The 9,364-nt window shown below is 36.7% G+C and overlaps 1 long non-coding RNA gene across 2 annotated transcripts; it reads right to left on the reverse strand.

The window, feature by feature from the left end:
• Nucleotides 1-1,736: 1,736 nt before the first annotated feature.
• LOC109599940 (uncharacterized) lies at nt 1,737-4,062 on the reverse strand. 2 transcript variants are annotated; one of them, XR_007547229.1, is made up of 5 exons: nt 3,814-4,062; nt 3,629-3,647; nt 2,401-3,566; nt 2,116-2,339; nt 1,737-2,028 (listed from the first exon to the last, which is right to left on the reverse strand). It is a non-coding gene; the product is annotated as an uncharacterized LOC109599940 (long non-coding RNA). The 2 variants fall into 2 exon arrangements; XR_002191584.2 differs by having other exon boundaries at nt 1,737-2,339.
• Between the last annotated feature and the right edge of the window lie 5,302 nt (nt 4,063-9,364).

The raw sequence follows: 9,364 nt of genomic DNA on the forward strand, positions 1-9,364 counted from the left end.
TTTTACAACTCCTTCAAGGTATATCGGGTCGTGTATTGTTTCCCGGTTTTATGGATACTACATTTGTCGGACGGGTACGGGTTAATTTCGATTTTTACATTGTCACCAGAGGCGGTACAGTTCCGGACAAGAATAAACACGACCGACTACACATTTAAATGTGATGCGGTGCCCGTTCCTCCATGCAAATACAACGTTTCTGTGGTTGGGTTAGGTTGGGCTAACACTCAAAATATTTATGACAAACCTCAACTACCAAAGCCATGTTGAAAACAGTGGGAAACATTAATACGGGAAGACGAGCCAAACGCAGAATCCCGACATTCAAATAATATAAAACCGTCCGAGAATTAACAAAGTTTAATTAAAAAGCCCGTCCGTGGAAATAACAAAACCGAAAGAACGACGAGGAGGGCTGCAAGAGGGGGGGGGGGCGTGTATCCGCGGAGAATGGAATTTTAAGGCCCGGGGTGGATCGGGTCTGAGTGGAGAGAGAGGAACGAACGGCCCCGGGGGCCCGTGTATTTTATATGGCGCAGTGGAGAGGCCGTAGGCGATTTGGCCCGCAACCCGGGGCCAACAACGCTCCGCTCCGCTGTTTGTATAATATACAAATTATTCCATCTACCTCTGCGACGACGAGCTCTCCGCCAGACTCACTTCCACCGCTCTGGGGCCGTGATTAGGCACGAACGGAATGCCGGGGTCGGCCTTGTGTCGGGGGACGCCGCCGGTGGTGTTTTTAATCCGCCGAATCCGATCGAAGGATGTTTTATCCGTGATGGGAAACTACGAGGCAATAATTTCGTACGGAGAAAACTGTGGAGCAGCTATTCAATCAGATACTGTCAAAAACGGTACAACAGTCTCGCGCAAAACTTTAAAATAACTCCTGGGCAACGTTAAGAACCGGCCCTACGTTTGCAAAGTTCTCGGTGTGCGGATGACTGGACTGGAGGGCCGACTGCAACTGTGTCTGTGAATTGGACGTGTGCACAAATAAACCACGTACCTTCCTGATTAGTACATTAAGTACCTGCCAATAATAATTAGTTTTGGTTTGTTTGTAAGGGTGTTTCGGATCCGTGGGTAATTAATTAAGTGAAGACGAGAATTTGGTGGAAGATAAGCGACGTGAAGGCTGTCGATTGTTGCAATTGCACCGGGTTGTTTACCCAACTTATTGATTAAAATATTCATTAAATTAAAAATATTTTTAGGACTTTAGTTCAATTTTATATACGAGTACATACGAACAAAACAGAAGCTTTGTAGCAAATTATTATCTGGAATTTTAATTGCCCGAGGGTGGAAACATTGTTTCACAAAATAACTATCCATCCATAAATATAAGTTTATATAACAATTGACCTGTGGCATTTGTTTTGTGCAGTATTGCTCCTAAACAAATTTCAGTTTTCGATTTTTATACACTGTTAATTTACGTGCACTAATGCCTTTATTGCAAATTAATTAATGTGCACTGGCTGTTTAAATATTAGATTTGTTATTTGTCTACCCCAAAAATGTATTTGAATGGATTTAATATCCTACTGGGTTCACGAAATCACATTTCATTTTACATTACTGATTGCAAATAAACCAACAATGCAAAAATTACACCACAAACTGCAGGGTAAAAAAATTGTTCGTTGTCGAATTGCAAAAGTTTAATATTTTGCAACAGAGATAGTAAATGTTTACCTATAATTTACACCAAAAATTACTCATTATGTTCGTGAACAAGTTTTTATTTGGCGAAGCCCATTAATTGAACGTTTTAATTAATTTGAACCATTAACCATTTCCGCCTCTCAATGCGCCTAGTTTGTTAAATAGCTCCACACTAGTGCCTATATCGGTCTATTTCACGCCTGTTCGCACCTTCGTCCCATAACTCAGTTTCTGGCTGGATCAACCCACGATCGATTCCGCAAAAATGCCATTACATGTCAATTAGTGAGTTTAAATTATGCATTATGTGTCACAGACCTCAAATTACATTGAGCGTCTTTTGAAGTGGATAATCTGAATTATTTCAAAAATTAAAATACCAGTAAATAAAACAAAATTGCACCAACAATAGAACTACTATTACAATTAATATCAACAAACCTTCTGGGAAATTAATAAAACAAAGTTAATTATAATAAAAAAGAATATTAAGCACTTCTTTTCCAATTTGGTCGGTTCCCTTCGTGTACGAACAGCTTCCACCATTCTTATCATACATTCTTCTTTACCATTCTTGACATAACTAAGCTCCAAATTTCAGACTGGTAGTTTAAAATGTAAAATTGTCTCTGAAGGCCTCTGCATCCTCGCATGAGCTTTATCGTCTACAAATATGAATCGTCGAATAATTAAGTTGTGATATTATGCATTGAAATTTCATCCTACATTGTTACAGAAACTCAACACGCACTACAAGAAGCTCCAAAAACAACAGTTGGAGCCATATTTTAATCATGATATCTCTCATCACGTTCATGCTATATCCAGGTCATAATATCTCTTTAGAATTAGTCTTTCATCTAGGTATCTCTTGAAGTAAAAACTCTTACTTCCTACGTCCCAGACTTAAAATATAAAAAATGATCAATTAAAAGCAATTTCCAAAAATGTCTAACAAAAACAAATGGCAGAGTGTTCTGCTGCTGATTTTGACCCAGCATTCCTTGGGGCTTTTATGTATATGCATGGTTATGGGTGGACGTTAATGAATACCACATGGACATTCATTGGAGCAAATGAAAAGTTCTGGCACTACGTGCCAAACTGGTTGACCCAAATTTTTTTTACATATAATGTCATGTCTGTAACTACATTTTAATGATTTTTGTTTATTTCTCCATTGAACATTTAAATGAATCTTAAAAACCGGTCCGGAAAATAAGTTGAATTATTACACTGTAATATTTAATAACATTGATTGGTAGCACTTTACTTTAATTGATGACTGTGTGGTGATGAATTAAAAATAATAATATAGAAATTATTGGAATTGCTTCTCGAAAATAATCACATTCACATTGTTTCAAAACCACCTCCAAAAGTGACAGTTGGAGCCATGTTTTGACAATTACGTCATTCGGCTGCAATCCAGTGGCGGTGATCAGTGGCCCACCCATTACAGCCAACCCGATGCTCCTTGAGTAGCAGAGGGTTTTAAATACATCTTGTGGCTCTAATACTAGCTTTATGCAAACTTTTTCTGATGATAGTCATACTTACAGTAATTCCACCGTCTGCACGAAGCTTGGTCATAGAGAATGTGAGACTTCGTCTAGCAAAATTGATCTGAAAACGGCTTAGTCTTCTGCTGGTAGTTCGTTATCGACAACCACCATGTCCAATATTGACTAATGACAGATTCTCGATAGTGATTTCAAGAGCAATCTATTATACTTTGTGAAACATTATATATTTGGGCTTCAAAATTTTTAGAAGAAAATCATCTTTGAATCACTTTACGATATAAAACATCAGATAAATTAAGAATTAACCAAATAATATGTGCTCAAATCCACAAAATTCATCTTTTGGAAACAGATTTTGAATCTAATCTAAGAAATTCAAATTACCCACTTCAAAAGAATGTTGATAAAAAATTAGAGTAAAAACTTACTTTTTATGGCCAGTCTCACCTATAAAAAATAACAGAACAGTTAAATTAATTGTTGTTTATAAATACTGAAACTGAAATACTGATGTAAGATAACAATAATTCAATTGATGCACTTACATAAAATGGAATCTTTAAACAAAATATACCTGCCCATTTTTAATCTATCTAATTTAAATTACAAATACCTTTATTGACAGTTTTTGTTCCCTCTTCAAAATGGTCCATTAAAAATGTCAAGAGTAGTCATTATTGACATTTATATAGTGGCTGATGTTTATGACATTTTCCTTTATATCTTTAAAATATGTAAATAACAGTGATGTTAACGTTAGGCCCGAAGCGATGCGCAGTCTAATTTCGATTCAGCATTTTGTTAAACACCTCAGGGTATTAGCCTACATCATTTTACTATGAATTTGTAAATTTAATTTTGAACTGACGTCTATACGTTCCCCAACGTCGATCTAAAAACTTTTTGATATTCATGCGTAATTTTATTTACGAACAAACTATTTGGCAACAATTCAATTTGTTAGCTTCAATCGCGGAGTTTAACACCATTGATTCTTTGTTCGTTGCACCGGATTCTTTGAGCACCTTATGGCGAACACCGTGGACTTCATTGTATGAAACGGTTCGAAATAAAACTTTTAATTTACATCGTCAGCAGTGACGCTAAGGACCTGGCAAAGAAGTACGTACGGTAGCATTATCCCAGTGCAATCACCGTGTGTCAGCTGGTATACGTGTACCGGCCCCGCGGTATCCTCTTGTCATCCCGAGGCTGATGATCCCATCCGGAAGGCATCACTATCTAAAAATAGATTGTCTGCAACTGAAAAAAAACTACTTGTACAAAAGGCACAAAGACAAACAACGACATTGTGTGTGATTGGTAACGGGTTCGAGTTGATGTCTTGGATGCTGCTGAGTTTAACGACTTGACCTTAGTCTATAAATCGTCTTTGCGTTGCTGGTGTTAATATTAACGAAGATTCGCAGGGGTTGTCAATAGATCGTCGACAAAAACAAAAGCAACACCTGTTGAAAGTTGAAATCATTTTCTGCGTATTTTTACTGTGCCGTTTCTTTGTCATCCATTCAATCTGCTCTTGTACACGCTACCCCGCAGCAATTCAAAGTTGACAAAAAATAAATATTTAACCGTCAGGAATTCTTCTTGTTACGTAGCGGCGCCCCACAGCGGTTTAATGAATGCCGCCGTGCGTTTGAGTAGAATGTAGCGAACCGACGTCGATGACGAAAACTCTAATTAGCCGGCCTGGTAATTTTGTTTTAGCAGAAGCCAGAAATTAATAATAAACGCGCTCTGAGGATTTAATACGAGCTACTCTTTATTTGACTTGGATTCATTCATATAACTTTTGCCTCAGAATTTTCCGGCAATTGTCATCCCCCCAGGGGGGGCACGAATCACATCTCTGGTTTATGTACTGGACAGAAAAAATGTGTGGGCAAGTATTGACTTGCGAACAAGCAATTGGAGTAATATTTAATTAAAAAGACAAAATATTGAGTCAAACAACAAAAATAAATGTTAAAACTGGTGACATGGATTAAGAAAATTAATTCCGACAGCCTTTTACATAGTAGACATAAAGAGCATTCTACTATCTATTGTGATAACCAGTATAATTTATATATTATTTTATGACCAGTGCAACTAATGGTTGAATCATAAATAATTTATAGCAATGTTAATGATTGAGTATAATTTACGACCGTGTTTGAATTAACGCTCCACAATAATGGACACAGAGCTAAAATAGGAAAACGTTCATTCAAGTAATCTCGTAAAATCTTCGTATCACACTTTGAGCGTTCAAAATCGTTGTAAATTCACAACTCGTTAAGGCATTACTTACAAATTAAACGTAACAGATTGCAACACGTTATAACGTTTTTAAGCGTCCAAAAGGTCACATAAGTTCCGGTGAAAATATTGATGAATTGTAGGTGTTCGTCAACATCCCAGCAAATTGCAAACAGTCTGGGTGCACCGAGTGCGAGTTGTAAAAAGCACGCCTATGTCGGTGGTGACTCAGTCACTCCACTCCCTTCGACTCCTCCGCAAATGTCATTCATTATTCGACCCAGACCGGTACCGAGGAAGTATAAATTACGACGATTTCTTTCCTTCTCTTTGCTCTTGTTCGTGGTACGTTTTGCGAGGCGACGGCTCATGTCTATCGTTAACCTACAACTATACGGCCTTATGCTAATGTGCTCCAGGTCATTATCTTTCTTGTAAGTGATTGTGGGCTGTTTGGGTTCTAACGAGATATGAATCGCAGGGTTGGTGCCAAGAGATTTCCTTCAATTTTATTCGGAAGGTTTTCTTTAAACTTCTCTTAACCTGTGGTCTTAAACCTCTTTGATCTTATTAGTATTTGTCCTCCATCTTGTCATCTCTTGTAGTAAAATAATAGTGTTTACTGATTTCCAGACTTAATATATAAAATGTGACCAATTAAAAGCAATTTTCCAAAAATGTCTGATAAAAGTAGAGAGTGGCTGAGTGTTCTGCCACTGATTGTGAGGTGTAGCCTCGAACATTTTACAACAAGCCTTCAAGCCACGACCCAGCATTCCTTGGGGCTTTTATGTATATGCATGGTTATGGGTGGACGTTAACGAATACCACACGACCACGTTTTATGGTCCACTTCATGGACCATTCGTTGGAGCAAATGAAAAGTTCTAGCACTACGTGCCAAACTGGTTAGTTCAAAAATTTTATTACATACAATGTCATGTCATGTCATGTCTGTAACTAAATTTTGATGATTTTTGTTTACTTCTCCACTGAACATTTAAATAAAGAAATTTTAAAAACCAGTCTTACTGTAACCTTGATTATCTTGGTAGTTTATTGTTAATTAATGACCTAATGGTAAAAATATTGGAAGTTGCTTCTCGAAAATGATCACACTCACACTGTTACAAAACCATCTTCAAAAGTAACAGTTGGAGTAATGTTTTGCTCATGTGTGAATAAACCATTACACCATTCGGCTGAAGTGTTTTTGTAATGATCATTGGCCTATGCTCTGCAGGCAACCCGATGCTTCCTGAGTAACAGAGGGTGTTCAACATGTTTTGTTGCTCTAATACCAGGTTTAAGCAACCTTCTTCTGATGGCAGACAGACTTACAGTGATTCCAACGTCTGAATGATGCCGAGATATCTAGCAGAATTAATCTGCTCGTAGTTCGTTGTCGACCACCACCATGACCTGATTGCTGATAACCATTTCAAGAACAACTTATGAGACATTATACATTTGGGCTACTTCTTGTGGACTCAGATTGAAATGTTTCAAAATTGCAATTGTAGCGATAAAATCTTAAATTTTCAGGCATTTTATGATATTAAACGACATATAAATTAAGAATGAACCTAATAAAATGTGCACAAATCCACAAAATGCGCTTTTTGGAAATTATTGTTTATTTTTATGTCTATTAAATACTGATCGTCGAGGGCTGAAAATATTCAAAAAACATGGATATTGGACTGTTGAGTTTCAACGAGATACGAATCATAGGGTTGGTGCAAAGAGATTTTCTTTAATTTTATTTGGGAGGTTTATTTTAAACTTCCGTAACTTTAAACCTCTTTGATCTCTTTAGCCTTTCATCTCTTTAGTATTTGCCTTTCATCATGTCACCTCTTGAAGTAAAAACTTCTACTTACTAATTCTCAAGCATAAAATATAGCCATCAGTGTTCTATCAGTGATTGTGAGGTGAAGCCTCCAACATTTTACAACAAGTCTTCAAGCCACGACCCAGAACTCTTTGGGAGTTTTATGGTCTACTTCATGGGCCATTCGTTTGAGAGAATGAAAAGTTCTAGCACCACATGCCAAACTGGTCGGTACAAAAATTATGTCATCTCCTCAACTACATTTTGACGATTGAATAAAGAAATGAACAATTGAATGAAGAAATCTTACAAAAGAGAGACTAGAGAAACTATTGGAAGTTGCTTCTCGAAAATAATTACACTCACACTGTTACAGAACCACCTCCAAAAGCAATAGTTGGAGCCATTGGTGGTGATAATTAGCTCATGCTCAATGGGCAATCCAATGCTCTCTGAGTAACAGAAAATGTTCAACACGACTTATGGTTTTAATACTAGCTTCATATAACCTTCTTCTGATGGCAGACAGACTGACAGTGATTGCAACGTCTGCATGATGCCTAGTACCTAGGGAATGTGAAATTTTGTCTTCTTCTCGTTGTCGACCAACACCACCTCCTATATTGACATTACCAGTTTGGGTAACGATTCCAAGAGCAAATTATTACACTTTATAAGACATTATACATTGGGGTTTCTTGTTGTTGACTCAGATTGTGATGTTTCAAAATTCAGGTATTTTATAGTGCTAAACAAAAGATAAATTAAGAATGAATCGAATTACTGTTTATTTTGATGTCTATTAAATTCCGTCGAGGTCAGCAAATATCGAAATAATATTACTGAATTATGGACTGTTTGGATTCTAACAGGAGGTACTAATCACAGGCTTGGTGCCAAGGAATTTCTTTCAATTTTATTCGGGTGGTTTTATTTAAACTTCTTTTAACTTTAAACCTCTTTGATATCTTTTGTATTTACCTTTCATCTTGTCATTTCTGGAAGTATAAACTTCTACTTACAGGGTTGGTGTCAAGAGAATTCTTTCAATTTTTTTTCGGGAGGTTTTCTATAAACTTCTTTTAACTTGTGGTCTTAAACTTCTTTGATCTCGTTAGTACTTGCCTTTCATTATGTCACCTCTTGAAGTACTACTTACTAATTCCCAGATTTAAAATATAAAAAATGATCAACTAAAAGCAATTTCCAAAAATTTCTGACAAAAACATGTAGTGGCCGAGTGTTCTGCCATTGATTGTGAGATGTAACTTCGAACATTTTACAATAAGCCTTCAAGCCACGACCCTGCTTTGCTTGGGGCTTTTATGCATATGCTTGGTTAACGAATACCACACGACCAAGTTTTATAGTCCATTTCATGAAGCATTCGTTGGATCAGATGAAAAGTTTTTAGCCTACGTGCCAAACTGGTCGGTACAAAAATTACATATTATGTCACGTCTGTAACTACATTTGTACGATTTTTATTTACTTCTCTTTTGTAAATTTAAATAAAGAAACCGGTCCGGAAGATAAGTTGAATTATTACACCGTAATCTTGATTAATGACGATCGGTAGCAGTTCATTGTTAGATTTATTGATTGATTGAAGACTTAATGGTAGTGAATTAAAAATGATTATATAGAAACTGTTGGAAATTGCTCCTCGAAAATAATCACATCATCATCAAACGCTAGTCCACTTTCTAACCATTACCTTTATCACTTGACATTTTTATGGCTTGGCCCATTATGTCGCGTCTATTGTCTTAGACTGGACAACGTAGCAGATAATCCACATGTTCCAATGTGGATTACACGAAAGCAATTCACTATGAGCAAACAAGTCCTGCACAAATAGAACGCGAATGGCCACAATTATAAATTACTTAAAATATACTGTGATATATTATAGTTAGTAATTTTTGGACCTCCGGAGGCGATCGGTATGAATATTTATCAGAATATGAACGTACATAAACATGGCTTTCGGCGCTTAAGGCCACGCAAAAGAACATACCCTCATATTGTGTGCGTTCAAACCGGAGCTTTAATAATATAAAATTAA

The sequence above is a fragment of the Aethina tumida genome, chromosome 2, assembly GCF_024364675.1.
Source record: "Aethina tumida isolate Nest 87 chromosome 2, icAetTumi1.1, whole genome shotgun sequence".
In the NCBI taxonomy this organism is placed as follows: domain Eukaryota; kingdom Metazoa; phylum Arthropoda; class Insecta; order Coleoptera; family Nitidulidae; genus Aethina; species Aethina tumida.